This window comes from Lotus japonicus, chromosome 2, assembly GCF_012489685.1.
Source record: "Lotus japonicus ecotype B-129 chromosome 2, LjGifu_v1.2".
Taxonomy (NCBI): domain Eukaryota; kingdom Viridiplantae; phylum Streptophyta; class Magnoliopsida; order Fabales; family Fabaceae; genus Lotus; species Lotus japonicus.
Genome location: NC_080042.1, coordinates 10,976,576 through 10,998,557, shown reverse-complemented (window position 1 = coordinate 10,998,557; position 21,982 = coordinate 10,976,576). Strand labels below are relative to the sequence as shown.

Genomic DNA, 21,982 nt, shown 5'->3' with positions numbered 1-21,982 from the left:
GGATGTAACAGTAGAAGGAATAGAAGTTAAGAGACGGATTCTGATGAGAGGTCGTATGAGTTTCAGGAGTAGGGTAGTATCTTTTGCAAGGAGGAGTTGTTAGATATTTGATAGATTAAGAGATGATCTTAGATTAGACGTGGTTACTTGATGAGATAGACTCATTGGCCTTACTAGTGAGTTTTTCTGAATTTTCATCCGCAAGATATTGAGCCTGATCAACTTAATATTGAGGGGGTGATATTTGGAATCACAGCTGGCGTGGACTATGATAGGAGGATTGATTGGATTGGAACGATGATTAGTCAAGTTGATAGATGGGTTTATGTTAAATGTTTGATTCTCCTTGCGGATAAGTTGTAGTTTTAAGAAATAGTCTTCCACTTGAGGAGTGTGGAGAGCGAAAGGATAATAGAGGTCCAAACTTATTAAAGGTGTAGTAGACTTTAAGTCTAAGAATTCTTGTCCTAAGTGGGTAAAACCTAGAGACTGTCAAACTTTGGGTAGGAAACTAAGGATTTGATTGGCATAGGAGTGACAAGGTTAAGGACGGAAAGTTCTAGCATTGGGTTGCAGATTGGAGGTTGTTATCTGTGGGAGAGTCACCAAGAACCTAAGGGTAAACGAGACGTTGAGGATAGCTTAGCAAATGTTATGTGAGGGAATGGCACTCCCGAGTTCCTCTGACACCAAGTTTCGAGGACGAAACTTTCTTTTTGGGGGGTAGTATTGTAAGACCCAAGTTTTTAGCTTAGAATAAATTAGTAAAATTTCTTATTCACGAATAATTTCGATGTAACATGAAGTAAGGAAACTGGATAAACGTTTATTAAATGGAATAAATGTATGGAGAAGATATTTCACGAGAAGGTTAAGGACAAGATTCGAATTGACGGAACTTATGACGCAAGTATTATTCGTTTACGCCCAGGACAAAAACCTTAGGAAAAGATTAATTTCACCCTTGGAACACTGTAGGAATAGATTCCGAAAATCTTCAAGAGGAATATAAGAATTTCTCTTATTCCTTTCCATAACAAGCGTTTCGATACGAAACCCTAAAATGTACGAAGGTCAAATTCCAATACTCGGAAGTTTGCCGAAACTAAATCACTGATAGTTCAAGAAACCTAAAATAAACGGTTGATGAAGACTTTTTCTATTCGGAGCTTCAAACGAAGATTCCACACGCGAACACCTATTGTTGGTCAATTCGCAAGTGTACGAATACCTCCGGGTTTTAAATTATCGAACCACAGGGAATTAGATTGCAAATTCAGTTTAAGATTCAAGTTTAAGGTTGAAAAGCAAGTAAATTTCAGTTTTAATACTTGGTTGTTTCTTGAGTTTGTAAAAAGGCAAGTAATCAAGTAAATAAGTGATTGAAAAACAGATATGAGATTGCCTTGGGTTCTTGTTCAACTAGTTCAGTTTAAGCAAACCTTTCTATTTAATTAATCCGGAGTCTCTCCTTGATGTTCTAGCCTAGATAGCCATCTATCGATGCCTCGTAAAGAAAACCCTTCCTAACCAATAGATAGGTTCAATTCCTTGATAACCTAAACAATTGCTAGGAGCACTAAGCATACAAATCAGGCCAACAAACCCCAACCCTTCCTCTATTCCTAGCAGCAAGTATAGAAGGAGTAATCTCACAACAAGTCCCAATTCTATAACAAACTATCGTTATGATTATAGAAAAGTAAGAAGCTAGCATGCATACAGGCTTGAAAGATAAAGCATAGAAGTGAGATTCAAGGGTTTACTCAGAACATCATGAATAGAAATGGATTGAAAGCTAAAACATCCAAAGTCTCCCAAAGAACCCAAAACAAAAGGGGTTTTAGCCAAACATGGCTATGGAATCCATGCTAGAAAATAAAGATATAACCTGGAACATAAGGCCTAGGGAAAGCTCCCAAAGCTCCAGAACTCAAGCTCTCTCTTCTAACTTATGAAAAAAAATGATAAAAATGACAAAAGGTACAAAAGAAATGACAAAAAGCCTATTTATAGGCAAACAGGTCGAGTCTGGGCGCTCAGGCGCCAATTCAGAGCGCCTGAGCGCCAATTGCATGTAAAAACATGCTCTCTGGACCCAATTGGCGCCTAGGCGCCCATCCCTCAGCGCCTAGGCGCTTAAGCTCGCCTGAAAAGAGCTTTTTGGCTTCTGAAACTCCTCTTTTCAATCCTCTTTAAGTTTCCCATCAATTCCAAGCTTATTGGCCTTCTTCCTTCTTCAGTTCCTGACCTGAAACTTAACCAACAAGCCAAGGAAAATTCTAGAAGCTCAAAGAGCTTATTAGCACAAGAGATCCTTCAATTAACACAATAAACCCATGCAAGTCCTAAACTTTACCTAAAATGCAAGAAAACTCCCTATAAAACTACTAAATTACCAAAACAAAATAAAGACTAAAGAAAAGATAAAAATGCATGAGAATGCATGAAACACTACATGAGACTCAACAAAAAGACTCAAAACTATCAAAGAAATGACCCTAAAAACACTACTAAAATAGGGTCATCACCTATTTCTCTCGATGTTTCTAATCTTTCTTCAGAACGAAGTTTTCTCATCCGACATCAACTGCAAAAAGTACTTTTTCGGGTAAAATCGATTTACACCGACTTTGGATCGTTTGATTTAATTCCAAGAAACCTCTTTTGAGTTTTGGAATTCTGTTGCCAGAACCTATCTTAGAATTCACAGAGGAATGCGCAGGAAAAATCGGAATCGCGAAATTTTCATTTTTCCGCATTTTCCAAAACCTATAAATAGCTTGAAAAATGAAAAAAAAAATCACAACACACACACACGGCCGTGGCTTTGGAGAGGAAGAGGAGGAGAAGTGATTTTTGCCAATTCTTGCCTGATCGTCCCACAGTTCGTTGCTACGCGTAGCCCTCGAGGTACTGATGCTTTTCCTTACCTCTGATCGTAAATTCTGTCGCTTTTCTCTATGTCTTTCTATGCTCAAAGTTTTGAGCTTTTTGTAAAACTGTCCAAATAACTTGATTTTAGTGTCTAAACTTATTCCCTACGTGCCCCTGAGCATGTTTAGAGGATTACATTTCGCCGAATCTCGTCGAATCGCCGCCGAACTTCAATTCTGCTCAAAATACCCATTTCTGACAAAGGTTCCGCTTTTTGAATCAAAAACTCTTGACTGAGCTTAGCGTTAGTAGGATTAGTCGTCATAATCGTCGTTGGTGTCGACCCCATCTAATTTGTTTTTCGAAATTCCGATTTTGAGTTTCCGAGCTAAAAATATTGACCAAAATACCCCTGCGACAGTTTTCGACCCGATAATTTTTCTGAGAGTTTCTCTGGCCTAGATATCGCCTAAGAATACCTAGGAATTGATTTAGATCGAAGAAAAAGTTCGGAAACCCTATTTTTGAGAGTGACCGAAACCTATTTGCTAGGGTACCGTGTCCAAAAATAATTTTTGGGTCTCTATGACCTGAGCCATTGCGTAGCTCTTTCAATTGTCGAAAGTTTGGCTCCGGTTTCGTGTCGTTCCGAGTTCTGTAGCTCAAGTTATGCTCGTTTTAGCGAACGAAGTCTCCGTTGTCAATTTGTGCCTAAATAGGAACTCTGAAGCTTTAGAGGCTTTCTTTACGGTTTCGATTAGTATTAGTAGATCATGTTGCTCCTAGTGAAGCTTGTGTTGATGATTGTGTTTTCTTTGTTCTAGGTTCGCAATTTCCATGCCCAATTGGCGCCTAGGCGCCCATCCCTCAGCGCCTAGGCGCTTAAGCTCGCCTGAAAAGAGCTTTTTGGCTTCTGAAACTCCTCTTTTCAATCCTCTTTAAGTTTCCCATCAATTCCAAGCTTATTGGCCTTCTTCCTTCTTCAGTTCCTGATCTGAAACTTAACCAACAAGCCAAGGAAAATTCTAGAAGCTCAAAGAGCTTATTAGCACAAGAGATCCTTCAATTAACACAATAAACCCATGCAAGTCCTAAACTTTACCTAAAATGCAAGAAAACTCCCTATAAAACTACTAAATTACCAAAACAAAATAAAGACTAAAGAAAAGATAAAAATGCATGAAACACTACATGAGACTCAACAAAAAGACTCAAAACTATCAAAGAAATGACCCTAAAAACACTACTAAAATAGGGTCATCACACCACTATACTCAACGACAGCTCGCCCTCGAGCGTAAATAACACTCGCTTGCCCTCAAGCGCAAGAAATGCTCCCAAACAAGTGCTCTCAACAAGGAATACTTCACAAAAACAGGGGCACAAAGTAATCACAGCTAGTTCCAAGAGAAAGACCCAACAACCTACTTCATGCATCTTTTGAAAAGAGAAGAGTGTAGAGTCCATTCATGAGAAACATATAGAACTACGAATCCTAGGACGAGATGTTAATTTAGTGCACTGAGCACACAAGCAAGTTCATAGGTCCTGAATGTCGTTCACCCAATAGCAACGAAGATTAAGCATGCAAATATTCAAAGAGACTTCCAAAAGGGTTGAAACATTGGCTAGGAAAAACATGATGGTGGTTGGTCCCTAAGGGAAAACTAGGCTTTCAAGCACATTGAGTGTGGTCCTCTTCTAATAACCCCGGAACTTACAACACACTTTTTTACAAGTCTCTTGCACCCACCTTTTCAAAACTTTTTTTTTTCTTTTTTTTTTTTTCTTTTTTCCAACTCCAACTTTTGGTTAGGAGTCCTTTTTCTTTCCTTCTTTTTTACTGATTCTTTTCTTTTTTGGGGCAAGAGTCTATTTCTCATTTTTCCAGCTCCAAACAACACAACAAGGACCATCACTCCCCAATATTCCAACCAAACATCCGTCCCAAAAACTTGGCTACAACAAATTCTCCAATAAGGCTCAAATGGGACAACTAAAGACAATGTTCACACAATGAATTCAGAATCTCAAGAAATCCTACAAGTCTTAAGAATAAAGCAAGAATCACTAAGCATGCTATGAGCGAAATCAACGCAGAACCAAGAATTGCAAGTGAGTCAGGATCCTCCAGGGACATTTTATGGTGAAGGGTCAAAGATAGACCCTTAATGGACTCACCTAGACTCCTTTCTCGAGAAACACTCGGAAGACCGAAGTCTCCTCCTTCCTTCCCCAACATGTAATCACTCATCCCCAAAAACAAAACACAAGTATTCACAAAAACATTTTCAAAACTAGCAACATGTTAGAGAGCATAACTACGGGAAAAAACATGTGAGTATAGGGAAGTAAAAACCCAAAAACGACTATAACAAAACAATGCATGAATAAAAGAAAAATAAAAGCTACAAAAGAAAAATATGCAAAAATGCATGAGCTAAACTAAGGGAAAGAGTCGACCTCCTTTACCAATTACCATGGAGGCCTTAGACACACCTCCTACTCCAGAATCAATGCTCTCAATCCCTGCACAATGCAACAACCAAACAAGCAAAATAAAACAAAACTTGGGTTGTCTCCCAAGCAGCCCATTGTTATAGTCTTAGGTAGACTATCCCCCTTATCAAGGAGGTTTGAAAAACATGGTTCCCAACTTCAGAACCTCACCCCCTTGGTACACCTTCAATCTCTGCCCATTCAAAATGAAAGTATTCTTGGTCTCTGGGTTTTCAACCTCAACAGCACCATGAGGAAACACCCTCCTGACCACAAAGGGTCCAGACCATCTAGACTTAAGTTTCCCAGGGAAGAGTCTCAATCTAGAATTGAAGAGCAGCACCAATTGCCCTGAGACAAATTCCCTATTCAAAATTTTCCTATCATGCCACTTCTTTGTCTTTTCCTTATAGATGCTAGCACTCTCGTAAGCTCGGAGTCGAAACTCATCAAGCTCATTCAAATGCAAGAGTCTCTTCTCGCTAGAAACTTTCCAATCAAAATTCAATTTCCTTATGGCCCAATAGGCCTTGTGTTCTAATTCCACAGGTAAGTGACACGCTTTCCCAAAAACTAAATGGAAAGGAGAGGTACCAATCGGAGTTTTAAAAGCGGTTCGGTAGGCCCATAAAGCATCGTCAAGTTTCCTTGACCAATCCTTTCTAGAAGAATCTACCACCTTTTCAAGAATACGTTTTAACTCCCGATTAGAAATCTCAACTTGCCCACTAGTTTGGGGGTGATAGGGGGTAGACACTTTGTGCTTAACACCATATTTTTCCATGAGAGACTCGAAAGCTCTGTTGCAAAAGTGGGTACCCCCATCACTTATAATTGCCCTAGGTACACCAAACCTAGTAAAAATGTTCTTTTTTAGAAAAGCAACCACCACCTTAGAGTCATTTGTTGAGAGTGCAGCGGCTTCAACCCACTTGGAAACATAATCCACAGCCACTAAAATATACTGGCAACCAAAAGAAGGTGGGAAAGGTCCCATGAAATCGACGCCCCAAACATCAAACAACTCAATTTCCAAAATATTCTTGAGGGGCATCTCATTTCTCCTCGAGATGTTACCAGTTCGTTGACATCTATCACAACTCTCAACAAAAGCTCTACTATCCCTATGCAGCGTAGGCCAATAGAAACCACTTTGGAGAACCTTAGCAGCGGTCCTCTCCCCACTAAAATGTCCACCATAACTTGATCCATGGCAATGCCAAAGAATTTTCTCAAAATCAACTTCTGGGATACACCTTCTAATGACTCCATCAGAACAAATTTTGAAAAGGAAAGGGTCATCCCAGAGGTAAGATTTTGCATCATGCAGAAATTTCTTCTTTTGCTGCCATGTCAAGTCATGGGGAATAAGTCCAGCAACACGAAAATTAGCAAAGTGTACATACCAGGGTAGGGGTTCCTCGGTGGAAACAGCTAGGAGTTTCTCATCCGGGAACTCCTCTCGAATAGGCATTGGGCTGCACGCTCCACCTTCCAATCTTGACAAATGGTCTGCCACGCCATTGTCCTTGCCTCTCCGGTCAATGATCTCAAGGTCAAACTCTTGAAGGAGTAAGACCCATCGAATCAACCTTGGCTTAGAGTCCTGTTTAGCAAACAAATGCTTCAAAGCAGCATGGTCAGTATGAACAATTACTTTAAAACCCAAGATGTAAGGCCTAAACTTTTCACAAGCAAAGACTACACCCAACAACTCTTTTTCAGTTGTAGTGTAATTCCTTTGAGCCTCATTTAACACTCTACTTGCATAATATATCACATACAAAACTCTTTCTTTCTTTTGACACAAGACAGCCCCTAAAGCTAGATCACTAGCATCACACATGATTTCAAATGGTAGAGACCAATCCGGAGCAACAATTACCGGGGCTGTCACCAAACTCTCTTTAATCAACTCAAAAGCTTTCAAACAATTCTCATCAAAAGTAAAAGGTGCTTCCTTCTCAAGCAAGTTGGTCATAGGCTTAGCTAATTTGGAAAAGTCTTTAATAAACCGCCTATAAAATCCAGCATGCCCGAGGAAACTCCTAATACCCTTGATGTTAGTCGGGGGAGGGAGCTTTTCAATGACTTCAACCTTAGCTCTATCAACCTCAATCCCCTTTTCGGACACCTTGTGTCCAAGAACTATGCCATCCCTAACCATGAAATGACATTTCTCCCAATTCAAGACCAAGTTGGTCTCTTGACATCTTTTCAGAACCAAGGCTAAATTCCCTAGACAAGCATCAAAATTCGGACCAAAAACAGAGAAGTCGTCCATAAAAATCTCAATGCAAGTCTCTATCAAGTCAGAGAAAATAGCAAACATACACCTTTGGAAAGTAGCTGGGGCATTGCAAAGCCCAAATGGCATTCTCTTATAAGCAAACACGCCGTAAGGGCAAGTGAATGCCGTTTTCTCTTGGTCTTCCGGTGCAACACAAATTTGGTTGTACCCGGAATAGCCATCAAGAAAACAGTAGTAATATTGATGCCCAGCCAACTTATCCAGCATTTGATCTATGAAAGGCAAAGGAAAGTGATCCTTTCTAGTTACCGAATTCAGCCTTCGGTAGTCAATACAAACCCTCCACTTCGTCACTTGACGAGTGGGAATCAACTCATTGTTCTCATTGGCAACCACAGTGTTGCCTCCTTTCTTGGGAACCACTTGAACGGGACTTACCCATTCACTATCCGAAATTGGATAAATCACACCTGCATCAAGCAATTTGATTATCTCTTTCCTCACCACATCCTTCATGGAAGGGTTAAGTCTTCTTTGAGGTTGGACTATAGGTTTGTAATTTTCTTCCAACAAAATTTTATGCATGCATATCGCAGGACTAATACCTTTGATATCTTCAATAGTCCAACCCAAAGCTGACTTGTGATCCCTCAAAACTCTGAGGAGTTTCTCCTCTTCCAAGGGAGTGAGAGCACTATTTAAAATAACAGGTTTATTCTCACCTTCCTCAAGATAAGCATACTTGAGAGAGGAAGGGAGTGGCTTGAGCTCACTCTTCTCCTCAATTGGAATCTCCTCATCCCTAGTTAACTCTTCTTTCCAAATGCTTTTGGTGGCAAGAGATGAGACAGATTCTAATTGAGATAGAGTAGCATTAACCTCATGATACAAAGAATCAAGTTCCCTCTCAAGATTTTGGTCCTCTATCTCTAACCCCTCCATGATTGTTGTTTCCAAGGGGTCCTTAATAGATATCCTAACAAACTCTTCACACACGAGCTCATCCACTACTTCACATCGGAAAACTTCCTCATCCGCTCGGTGTTTTAAAGAGTCAAAAATATTGAAGAGGACCTCATCTTCACCTACTTTCAAAGTTAGAGTTCCCTTAGCCACTTTAATCTCAGCCTCACCAGTGGCTAAGAATGGTCTCCCCAATATGAGAGGAACTTTAGAGTCCTCTTCCATGTCTAAAATGACAAAATCCACTGGGAAGACAAACTTATCCACCTTAACCACAACATCTTCAATGATCCCGTAGGGGGTTTTTAAGGACCTATCCGCCATTTGCAAAGAAATCATAGTTGGGGTAACCTCACCTAAGTTCAACCTTTTAAACATACTAAGCGGCATCAAGTTGATACTCGCTCCTAGATCACACAAGGCTTCTACCATAGTTAACCCCTCTATCTCCACCGGAATAGTAAAACTCCCGGGATCTCTCCTCTTTTTAGGCATCTTCCTTTGCAAAATGGCACTACACTCTTCGGTCATCAAGATAGTTTCATCGACCTCACTCAACTTCCTTCTCTTACCGAGGATATCTTTCATGAACTTAGCATAGATTGGCATTTGCTCCAAGGCTTCGGAGAAAGGAATGTTAATGTGGAGTTTCTTAAAAACTTCCAAGAACTTATAAAATTGTTTATCCAAATTTTTCTTCACCAAAGCCTTGGGAAATGGAATCTTGCGGAGTTCAGGAGTATGGGTATTTACAACTCTAGTCCTAGTGGCCCCTCTAGCTCTTTCCTCCATAACACCCTCATCTCTTTCTACCTCAGCTTCCTCATTTTTCTCTCCCTCAACTTTCTCCTCTGGTTCATGTAACACTCTTCCACTCCTAGTAGAAACAACAACAGTATTTTCTTGCTCAGTCAAAGTTAAAGTTTCGGAAGAGAACTTACCTTGGTGACTCTCGGACATTTGCTTTGCTAGCTGTCCCAATTGACTCTCCAAGCTCTTTATAGCCATATCATGGCTCTTGTAATTGCTCGATGTATGATCAATGAATCTCTCAATCAGCTCCTCTAGACTCTTCTTGCCAACCGTCTTTACCACAATTTGCGGCTGGACAAGAGGCCTTTGTTCTGAGGTTGGAGCTTTTCCTCCTTGAGTCAATGTTCTGACCTTGCCAACATCATCATTAACAGTACACTGGTTACTATCATGAGATTCACCACAAAATTTGCACTCCAAACTAGTTACTCTCGCTCCAATTGACTTGGCATCCTGAATATGTTTCCGCATTTCCGCTACTTCCTCGGAGAGTTGCTTGTTGGAGGCTATGAGCTTATCATAAGATTCCACTTCAAAAGAACTTCTTCGGATTTGGCGTTCATTCTCGGAGTTCATGGCTCTCATCGCCATTTTCTCTATCAAATCATACCCCGCTTGTGGGGGAAGAGCATCGAACTCCCCACTTGAAGCCGCGTCTAAACCAAACCGTGATGAATATAGTAACCCATCATAGAACCTCGCCACACATTCGGCTTGGGTGAGATTGTGTTGAGGACATTTCCTCAAAAGCTTCTTGAAATGCTCCCAAGCCTCATAAAGATTTTCATCTGAGGATTGTGTGAACGTCATGATGTCATTTTTCAATTTCCTCAAGAGGGACCTTGGGAAGAACCTCGTTGTGAATTTTTCTGCAAGGTCTTCCTAAGTAGTGAGACTCCCTTGAGGTTGTGAGTTCAGCCAATCCTCTGCTGCGTCCTTCAAAGAGAAGGGAAATAGGCTCAACCGGATTGCTTCTGTAGAAACATTCACCACCCGATAAGTGTTGCAATTCCGGATGAACTTCTCCATATGAGCATGAGGATCTTCCGAGGAACCTCCACCATATTGGCTTTGACTCACCATGTTGATGAATGCCGGTCTTAATTCAAAGTTCCCCACTCCTTCGGGAATGACAATACTTCCGGGATAGTCAAAGCTCATGGACCCCGAAGTTAGTTCCCGAAGAGTTCGGTTGGCATTCTCAACTTCTTGTTCACGCAAGCGGAGGGTGATACCCTCTTGGATCCTTGCCTCAATGTGGGCTTGCATCTCCTCCTCTGTCATGCGGCCACCCATGGTGGTGCCTCTCTTGAAAGCAACCTGCGTATGACACTCACAGAGAAAGATTAGTAGCACCAATTCTAGACAAGTAAAAACTTAAAACTTAAACCAAAAATCGCAAAACAATTCCCCGGCAACGGCGCCAAAAATTTGTTGGTCAATTCGCAAGTGTACGAATACCTCCGGGTTTTAAATTATCGAACCACAGGGAATTAGATTGCAAATTCAGTTTAAGATTCAAGTTTAAGGTTGAAAAGCAAGTAAATTTCCGTTTTAATACTTGGTTGTTTCTTGAGTTTGTAAAAAGGCAAGTAATCAAGTAAATAAGTGATTGAAAAACAGATATGAGATTGCCTTGGGTTCTTGTTCAACTAGTTCAGTTTAAGCAAACCTTTCTATTTAATTAATCCGGAGTCTCTCCTTGATGTTCTAGCCTAGATAGCCATCTATCGATGCCTCGTAAAGAAAACCCTTCCTAACCAATAGATAGGTTCAATTCCTTGATAACCTAAACAATTGCTAGGAGCACTAAGCATACAAATCAGGCCAACAAACCCCAACCCTTCCTCTATTCCTAGCAGCAAGTATAGAAGGAGTAATCTCACAACAAGTCCCAATTCTATAACAAACTATCGTTATGATTATAGAAAAGTAAGAAGCTAGCATGCATACAAGCTTGAAAGATAAAGCATAGAAGTGAGATTCAAGGGTTTACTCAGAACATCATGAATAGAAATGGATTGAAAGCTAAAACATCCAAAGTCTCCCAAAGAACCCAAAACAAAAGGGGTTTTAGCCAAACATGGCTATGGAATCCATGCTAGAAAATAAAGATATAACCTGGAACATAAGGCCTAGGGAAAGCTCCCAAAGCTCCAGAACTCAAGCTCTCTCTTCTAACTTATGAAAAAAATTGATAAAAATGACAAAAGGTACAAAAGAAATGACAAAAAGCCTATTTATAGGCAAACAGGTCGAGTCTGGGCGCTCAGGCGCCAATTCAGAGCGCCTGAGCGCCAATTGCATGTAAAAACATGCTCTCTGGACCCAATTGGCGCCTAGGCGCCCATCCCTCAGCGCCTAGGCGCTTAAGCTCGCCTGAAAAGAGCTTTTTGGCTTCTGAAACTCCTCTTTTCAATCCTCTTTAAGTTTCCCATCAATTCCAAGCTTATTGGCCTTCTTCCTTCTTCAGTTCCTGATCTGAAACTTAACCAACAAGCCAAGGAAAATTCTAGAAGCTCAAAGAGCTTATTAGCACAAGAGATCCTTCAATTAACACAATAAACCCATGCAAGTCCTAAACTTTACCTAAAATGCAAGAAAACTCCCTATAAAACTACTAAATTACCAAAACAAAATAAAGACTAAAGAAAAGATAAAAATGCATGAGAATGCATGAAACACTACATGAGACTCAACAAAAAGACTCAAAACTATCAAAGAAATGACCCTAAAAACACTACTAAAATAGGGTCATCACCTATTTCTCTCGATGTTTCTAATCTTTCTTCAGAACGAAGTTTTCTCATCCGACATCAACTGCAAAAAGTACTTTTTCGGGTAAAATCGATTTACACCGACTTTGGATCGTTTGATTTAATTCCAAGAAACCTCTTTTGAGTTTTGGAATTCTGTTGCCAGAACCTATCTTAGAATTCACAGAGGAATGCGCAGGAAAAATCGGAATCGCGAAATTTTCATTTTTCCGCATTTTCCAAAACCTATAAATAGCTTGAAAAATGAAAAAAAAAATCACAACACACACACACGGCCGTGGCTTTGGAGAGGAAGAGGAGGAGAAGTGATTTTTGCCAATTCTTGCCTGATCGTCCCACAGTTCGTTGCTACGCGTAGCCCTCGAGGTACTGATGCTTTTCCTTACCTCTGATCGTAAATTCTGTCGCTTTTCTCTATGTCTTTCTATGCTCAAAGTTTTGAGCTTTTTGTAAAACTGTCCAAATAACTTGATTTTAGTGTCTAAACTTATTCCCTACGTGCCCCTGAGCATGTTTAGAGGATTACATTTCGCCGAATCTCGTCGAATCGCCGCCGAACTTCAATTCTGCTCAAAATACCCATTTCTGACAAAGGTTCCGCTTTTTGAATCAAAAACTCTTGACTGAGCTTAGCGTTAGTAGGATTAGTCGTCATAATCGTCGTTGGTGTCGACCCCATCTAATTTGTTTTTCGAAATTCCGATTTTGAGTTTCCGAGCTAAAAATATTGACCAAAATACCCCTGCGACAGTTTTCGACCCGATAATTTTTCTGAGAGTTTCTCTGGCCTAGATATCGCCTAAGAATACCTAGGAATTGATTTAGATCGAAGAAAAAGTTCGGAAACCCTATTTTTGAGAGTGACCGAAACCTATTTGCTAGGGTACCGTGTCCAAAAATAATTTTTGGGTCTCTATGACCTGAGCCATTGCGTAGCTCTTTCAATTGTCGAAAGTTTGGCTCCGGTTTCGTGTCGTTCCGAGTTCTGTAGCTCAAGTTATGCTCGTTTTAGCGAACGAAGTCTCCGTTGTCAATTTGTGCCTAAATAGGAACTCTGAAGCTTTAGAGGCTTTCTTTACGGTTTCGATTAGTATTAGTAGATCATGTTGCTCCTAGTGAAGCTTGTGTTGATGATTGTGTTTTCTTTGTTCTAGGTTCGCAATTTCCATGCCCAACTTCTACTCACAAAGGTAAGGGTAACTCAGTTTTAGAGCGTCATTTGAGTCTTGCATGATTTATTCGCACTGCATGCGCTTGAGATGAAGATGTTTAATTTGATTGGCATTGATTGAAATATTTTATGCTTGCAATGTTGTATGCTCTCTTATTTTGAATGTTTTCTGAGGCTTGTGCCAAATGTTTTCTGTAGGCTTCGGCCGAGTGAACTTATTGAGACGTGTGTCTCCGTTTTCTGAGAGGCTTCGGCCGTTTACTGGTTTCTGTCATTTAACTGAGTTGGTATGCAATTGAATTGATTCATGTTTGTTGATAATAGGAATAACATGTGGTTACTCCGAATTAATAATTGGTTTGGGCAGTGTTGTTTGTGAGATCAAGTTTTGATCAGTGGTTGCATCTCTATATTTTGATGATTACAATTAAGGTTTGTGATGATGAACAATTGTGGTACCCTAACGTTTGTCTTCTTAGTTGTGACAAACAGGTTCTGAATCTGATCCAAGTCTATTTATTCAGAAAAAGAAGAACCAAGGGATACTAAAAAGAGAGCTCTAAAGTGTATCATGTTCGTTCAGAACAGTGGAAAATCCTTTAGAAGTTCTGAAGATACAAGCTCTCAAGAGGTTCTGAAGAACCAGAGTCAGAAGTTCTGAAGACCAGATGTTCCAGTGGAACGGTCCAGAAGCAGAAGACTCAAGTTCTGAGGACATGCAAGAAGTTGGTTCTGAAGACCCAAGCTATTCTAGCTCTGACGTTCAGAAGTTCTGAGGAACTTGTTCAGAAGCAGAAGTTGCAAGGTCAGAAGAATCCAAGCTTTAATCTGACAAGGATCAGAAGCTTCACCAACGTTCATCTGAAGCCTTCAGATCTCAAGTCAACTGGTGAAAGGACAGGTCACTATCACGGTACAACATCGTACAAGTCACAGTCTGTCCACCACCTACCTCGTGCAGCCTTGCAGTCTGATTTTACAAGATTGCCACTCCAACGGATAAAACCCTAGCAACGGCTACATCACAAGTTTTGGAGTATATAAAGGCTGAAGAAAGAAGAAAGAGACGAAGAAACTTTGCTGAAATTATTCAACTCATACGAACCAATCTCTTAGCATTATTTCTTCACTGCTCTTAAACATCTGAGTTTACTATTAGCTTTTTAGAAGCACTCATTGTAAACCCGAAACCTTTTACACTACATTGTAAAGTTAATCAAGAGACCAAGGTTGGTCGGTTCTTGAGAGGACTGAATCAAGGTTGATTCAGTGTTTTGCTAGTCTTAAGAGGATCGGTAGATCAGCTTCTTAAGAGGATACTAGTGAGAAAATCAGTGTATTGTTAGTCACTTAGCAGGTAGCAAAGTGCAGTTGTAACACTCATTGATTTTAGTGAATTGCCTTCATGAGAAGAAGGAAGGAATCACCTTCACAGGTGGACTGGATTAGCTTGAGCTTTTATCTCAAGTGAACTAGGATAAAATACTTGCGTGCTTTATTTCTTATCCTTCAGCACTTAGTTCTTATCCTTGAGTTTGAAAAAGTTCTAAAAGTATACCCTTTATTGAAAAACTCTATTCAAACCCCCCCTTTCTAGTGTTTTTCGCACCTTCAATTGGCATCAGAGCTCCGGTTCTGATTTAAACACCTAACAGTGTTTAGTGATCCAGAACCTTGTGTGAAAAACAAACGATGGCCCAAGCCAATACTTCCGCTGACAACAACAACAACAATCAACTCAGAGCACCAATCTTTGATGGTGAAAAGTTTGAGTACTGGAAATATAGAATAGAATGTTATTTCCTTGGCACTGACCCAGATCTCTGGGATATGGTCATTGAAGGCTATACTGATCCAGTAGATGCTTCAGGAGTGAAGATCCCTCGTTCTGAAATGACTGACGCTCAGAAGAAGCGTTTCAAGGATCATCACAAGGCGAAGTCTATGCTATTCAGCTCAATATCACATATTGAGTATGAGAAGATCTCTGACAAAGAAACAGCAAAATCCATCTTTGACTCCTTGGTCATGACGCATGAAGGAAATGAAGAGGTCAAGGAAACCAAGGCTCTTGCTCTCATACAACAATATGAGCAATTTAAGATGGAATCTGGTGAAACCATTGAGGAGATGTACTCAAGGTTTCAAACTCTGATTGCTGGAATCAGAGTGCTAAACAAGGGCTACTCTACTGGTGATCATGTCAAGAAGATCATCAGAAGTTTGCCTAAGGAGTGGAGAGCTTTTGTCACTGCACTGAAACTCTCCAAGAATCTGAACTCGTTGAAGTTAGAAGAACTCGTGAGTCATCTCAGAAGCCATGAGATTGAACTCAAAGAGGACAAGCCCCAAAAGAAAGACAAGTCTATTGCTCTTAAGTCAAAGTCTGACAAAGCAAAAGCCTATCAGGCAGAAGAGGAAGATTCCTCTGAAGAGCTATCAGATGCGTCTGGTGATGAAGAGCTATCTCTTTTCACAAAGAGACTAAGCAAACTCTGGAAGAATAGACATAGCAAAGGCAAAGGACCAAAGAAGAGTTCAGGAAGATATGAATCTTCATCTGGCCAGAAGAAATCATCTGGGAAGGAAGTCACTTGCTTCGAGTGAAAGGAATCTGGGCACTACAAGAGTGACTGTCCCAAGCTAAAGAAGGACAAGAGACCAAGAAAAGTCTTCAAGAATAAAGCTCTCATAACCTTTGATGCAACTGATTCTGATGAAGCTGAGTCAGAAGAAGATGAAGCTGTGGAGGCTCTGATGGCTACCACCAGCAGAGGTGCTGAAGCTTCAGAAGATGACTCAGACTCTGAGAATGACGATGAGGTATTCTCTAATTTTTCTCCATCTGAACTAAGAACTGTTTTATCTGAAATAATGGAGAAACATGATGTTCTAGTAAGTAAATATAAAGAGCTTAAGAGAAAGTATGTTGTTAAAATCAGTTCATCAGAAGTTCATGAGAAGTCAGTCTCTGAACTCACAGAAGAGAATTATTCTCTTAAAAAGGACAACTCTGTTCTTCGTGCTAAAAATGCCATGCTAGAAGATCAACTTGCATCATCTGATGTTAAGCATGAGACATTATATGAAAAAGCGTTTCAAAGGTTCCTAGCTAAGGGCATAGACAGAAGTCTTATGGCTTCAATGATCTATGGCATAAGCAGAAATGGGAACAGTGGCCTTGGCTACTCTCAATCCATGAGAGATGAGTCATCTGAGCCCAAACGCGAACCATTGCATAAGCATTTCGTCCCCGCTGGCACTGTCATTCCAGAAAAGGTTACACCAAAGGTGGTGAAACCAAAGGGAAAGTTCAAACTTGACATGTCTAGATACTATACTCAGGTTCCTATGTATTATCCTCTTGTTGCACCCAAAGTTCCAAGAACTTCTGGGAAAACTAACAAGAAAGGACCCAAGATATGGGTACCTAAGACAAAAATTATTCCTGTTGCAGACATCTTATGCAGCTCAGTTAAGACACCTGTCATGGTACCTGGACAGTGGATGCTCGCAACACATGACGGGCACAAGGTCTATATTCCAAGAACTGACACCGCTTAAGTCAGGAGGAGATGTTGGCTTTGGAGGAAACCAGAAGGGAAAAATCATTGGAAAAGGTTCCATAGGAGATGGAAAAATTCCAGTTATCAATGATGTACTTCTGGTGGAAGGATTATTTCACAACTTGCTCTTCATAAGCCAAATTGCTGACAAAGGTTACGATGTGATCTTCAATCAAACCGGATGTAAAGCTGTTAGTCAAACAGATGGATCTGTTTTGTTTTCTGGGAAGAGAAAAAATGATATTTACAAAATCAAGTCTTCTGAACTGCTATCTCAGAAGGTCAAGTGTCTCATGTCAGTTAATGATGAGCAATGGATCTAGCACAGACGCCTAGGGCATGCCAGCCTCAGGAAAATTTCTCAACTTAGCAAGCTAAATCTCGTCAGAGGATTGCCTCGTCTGAAGTATTCATCAGAGGCTCTATGTGAAGCTTGTCAGAAGGGAAAATTCACCAAGAAGCCCTTTAAAGCAAAGAATGTGGTATCCACAACAAGACCCCTTGAGCTACTTCACATTGATCTCTTTGGACCAGTGAAGACTGAATCCATTGGAGGAAAGAAGTATGGGTTAGTCATTGTAGATGACTACAGCAAGTGGACATGGGTAAAGTTTCTAAGGCATAAAGATGAAACACACACTATGTTTACCAACTTCATCACTCAAGTTCAGAAGGAGTTCCAAACTTCAGTGATTACTGTCAGAAGTGATCATGGTGGAGAATTTAAGAACAAAGCTTTTGAAGAATTGTTCAACTCTCAAGGAATCTCACACAACTTCTCCTGTCCTCGCACTCCCCAACAAAATGGAGTTGTTGAAAGAAAGAACAGAACCCTTCAGGAAATGGCTCGCACCATGATGCAAGAATCAAGTATGGTCAAGCACTTCTGGGCAGAAGCAATCAACACTGTTTGCTATATCCATAACAGAATCTCCATCAGACCAATTCTGGAGAAGACTCCTTATGAGCTATGCAAAGGAAGACAACCTGATATCTCTTACTTTCATCCATTCGGAAGTACTTGCTACATGCTCAACACTAAGGAGCAATTGGGTAAATTCGACTCTAAAGCTTTAAAATGCCATTTTCTTGGTTATTCTGAAAGATCTAAAGGTTTTAGAATTTATAATATTATTCATCAAACTGTTGAGGAATCTATTCAAATTAGATTTGATGATAAGCTTGGCTCAGAAAAGTCAAAGCTGTTTGAAAGATTTGCAGATTTAAGCATTGATTGTTCAGAAGCAAATCAACCAAAGAACAGCTCGAAGGATGTTGCTCCAGAGGCAGAAGCATCTGAAGCTGCTCCAATAACTTCTGATCAGCTTCTGAAGAAGAAAAGAATAGCTCTTTCTCATCCAGAAGAACTGATCATTGGCAACAAAGATGCTCCAGTCAGAACCAGGTCAATGCTCAAACCTTCAGAAGAGACTCTTCTGAGTCTGAAGGGACTTGTTTCTCTCATTGAGCCCAAATCAGTTGATGAAGCTCTTGAAGACAAAAGCTGGATTCTGGCAATGCAAGAAGAGCTAGATCAGTTCACCAAGAATGATGTATGGACCTTAATGCCTAAACCCAAAGGTTTCCATGTCATAGGAACCAAGTGGGTATTCAGAAACAAGCTGAATGAAAAAGGAGAGGTAACAAGAAACAAGGCAAGACTGGTGGCTCAAGGCTACAGTCAACAAGAGGGAATTGTTTACACTGAGACCTTTGCTCCTGTAGCAAGGCTTGAAGCTATAAGGCTACTGATCTCCTTCTCAATGAATCACAACATCATTCTCCATCAGATGGATGTCAAGAGTGCCTTCCTCAATGGCTACATTTCTGAAGAAGTGTATGTCAAGCAACCTCCCGGCTTTGAAGTTGACAAATATCCAGATCATGTCTACAAGCTCAAGAAGTCACTCTATGGACTGAAACAGGCTCCTAGAGCATGGTACGAAAGGCTCAGCTCCTTTCTTCTACAGAATGAGTTTGTTAGGGGTAAAGGTGACAATACTATTTTCTGCAGAACCTATAAGAATGATATTCTTATAGTTCAGATTTATGTTGATGACATCATTTTTGGTTCTGCTAATCCCTCCTTGTGCAAGTAATTTTCTAAGCTGATGCAGGCTAAATTCGAAATGAGCATGATGGGAGAACTCAAATACTTCTTGGGAATTCAAATAGATCAACGACCAGGAGTCACATATATCCATCAGAAGAAGTATACCTTGGAACTTCTGAAGAAGTTCAACATGAGTGACTACAACATTTCTAAGACTCCAATGCACCCAACATGCATTCTTGAGAAAGAGGAAGTTTCCTCTAAGGTTTGTCAGAAGCTCTATCGTGGAATGATAGGCTCTCTTCTTTACTTAACTGCCTCCAAACCTGATATATTATTTAGTGTGCATCTCTGTGCTAGATTCCAATCAGATCCTAGAGAGACTCACTTAACTGCTGTTAAGAGGATCCTCAAATATCTGAAAGGAACCACTAACCTTGGCTTGATGTATAGAAAAACATCAGAGTATACACTTTCAGGTTTTTGTGATGCTGACTTTGCTGGAGACTGAGTGGAAAGGAAAAGCACCTCTGGAAGCTGTCATTTTCTTGGAGCAAATCTTGTCACTTGGTCAAGCAAGAGACAGAACACAATTGCTCTATCAACTGCTGAAGCAGAGTATGTCTCAGCTGCCACATGCTATACACAAACCATATGGATGAAGAATCATCTGGAGGATTATGGTTTGTCTCTGAAGAAGGTTCCTATTTACTGTGACAACACAGCTGCTATCTCACTCAGCAAGAACCCCATTCTACACTCAAGAGCAAAGCATATAGAGGTAAAGTATCATTATATTCGTGATCATGTTCAGAAGGGCACTCTATCATTAGAGTATGTTGATACTGACCATCAGTGGGCAGATATTTTCACTAAGCCCTTAGCAGAAGATAGGTTTTTATTTATTCTTGAAAACCTGAACATGGACTTCTGTCCAGAGTAAGGTTCTCTTCAGAACTTCTGACCTTGGTACCTCTGAAGTCATCAGATGTTACCCCCTTCAGAAGTTACTCGATCAGAAGCACTTAACCCACTGGTTAAACTTCCGTGGTAGGCAACAATACACATGTCACTTCATCTGTGACATAGTTCCTTGAGTCGCGTGGTATATCTGCTATAATGATGATGCCTACTCTCCTCTACTATGTTATTTTCAGACTATCTATTTTAGAACCGTTGATCTTGTTTTGACTCTTTTCTCTTCTTAAAATTTCAACGGTTACCATCCAACCCACTATACGCACTCCTCACACACGACCTCACACACTTACACATACGGTTTTCAAACTCTTCGTGTGCATTGCATTCACTCTTACTCTTCTCTCCAATATTCCTCTCCTTCTCTGAACCCTAAACCTCACCACCGGAAATCATGGGTAAATCGAGGAAATCAAGAGCAAGTGCTACTACTTCTTCCAAACAAACCGCCACTGACCAAGAAACTCAGAGGTTTCAAGAAGCTCAGCAGATTCTGGACACACCCAATGTGGTCACTTGTGTCAAGAAAGCTGAAGACCTGGTTGTGTGCCACGAAGCAAGAGTGGATTTCGACAACCTGGCTGATCATGGGTTTGATATCAGGGATCAGGTCAACTTGCAAGGATGGTTGGGCTACTTTAATAGGCTCTGTGGACCAATTTACTCCAAGCTGGTTATAGAATTCTGGAAAAATGCAGTTTGCAATGACTACTACGTCGTCTCCCATGTGCTGGATAGGAAGATTGTCATTTCAGAAGAATCAATTGCAAAGCTGCTGGGTATGGAGTTCCAGCAAGGAAAAAGGATCAAGATCGTTGACGCTAATATTACTGGGATGAAGAATAAAGTGAATAAGGAAATTTATGACAATTGGTCGCAGACAAGGACCAAGTATGGAATAAAGGATCTGAAGCCCTTAATGAAAATCTGGTAGAAGATCTTCATCTACTGCATTCACCCCAGAACTGGAGGAACTGATTACCTGAATGCAACTCAAAAGGTAATCATGTACTATATCTCTACGGGTGAACCTATATGCCTGCCATTTCTGCTATTCAACTATCTGAAGGAATGCATTGAGAAGTCAAGGACCACAGCTTCTAAGAACAAGAGGTCCATCTCTTACATCCCTTATGGAAGGTTGCTGTCTGACATCTTCGTTCAGAACAAACTAGTCAAGACACTATCAGACCTTGGACTTCATGAAGATCTGACTATGACAATTGGCGATGCTCTCAATGGAACCAAGTTGAAGAGGATGCAAATTATTGAGAAGGTCCGAGTTGAGCCCTCAGAAGATACATCTGAAGAGGTTCGTCAGAGGAACTATCATGTTGATGACTTTCCTCTCTGGTCCAAGAAGGACAACCCTGCAAGCATTCTGGAATATGTGAGAATGCTCAGGAGGAATGGAGATCCAATCACTCTTGATGAGTTTGTCAGAACTCTTCCTGAGAGCCCTCCTGAGATGCCAACGAGGAGAGGAAAGAAAGCAACCAGCAAGCCTTCAGATCCCAAGGGCAAAGGGATTCTGATAGAAGAACCAAAAAGGAAGAAAGCTGCATTCAAGTCAGTAGTCATCAGGGAACCAGTTCTAGAATCCTCTCCTGAAAGAACTCAGGAAGAATCATATGAGGAATCTCAATCTGATGCCTCTGAAAGCTCTGAGAACTCCTTAGAAGAATCCTCAAGTGAGGAGACTGAAGATGGTGATGTCCCTCTAGCCAAGAGGAGAAAAGTTATTTTTGAGGAAGAAGATGAGCAGGATGACCATGAGATCATCCAGAATGTGCTTCAGGTTATAAGGAAATCTTCAGAAGCTGAAGAATCCACGGATTCTGATGAAGTACCCTTGGTGAAGAGAAGAAAACTGCCTCTGAAGGGTCCACTTCAGCAGAAAGAGGCAGAATCACAGCAGGCATCTGACCTCGCTTCAAAAGCACAAAGGGAAAGAAGATCCAAAAGCACTTCTGATCCTGCAAGGGCTGCAAATGTCACCAGAACCACTTCCATCAGAAGTCCAAGTAAGGTAAT

At 40.6% G+C, this 21,982-nt stretch overlaps 1 non-coding gene across 1 annotated transcript; it reads left to right on the top strand.

Moving 5' to 3' along the window:
• Window positions 1-10,124: 10,124 nt before the first annotated feature.
• On the top strand, window positions 10,125-10,231 carry LOC130741590 (small nucleolar RNA R71). Its single transcript, XR_009020480.1, has one exon. It is a non-coding gene; the product is annotated as a small nucleolar RNA R71 (small nucleolar RNA).
• The last annotated feature ends 11,751 nt before the right edge of the window (window positions 10,232-21,982 follow it).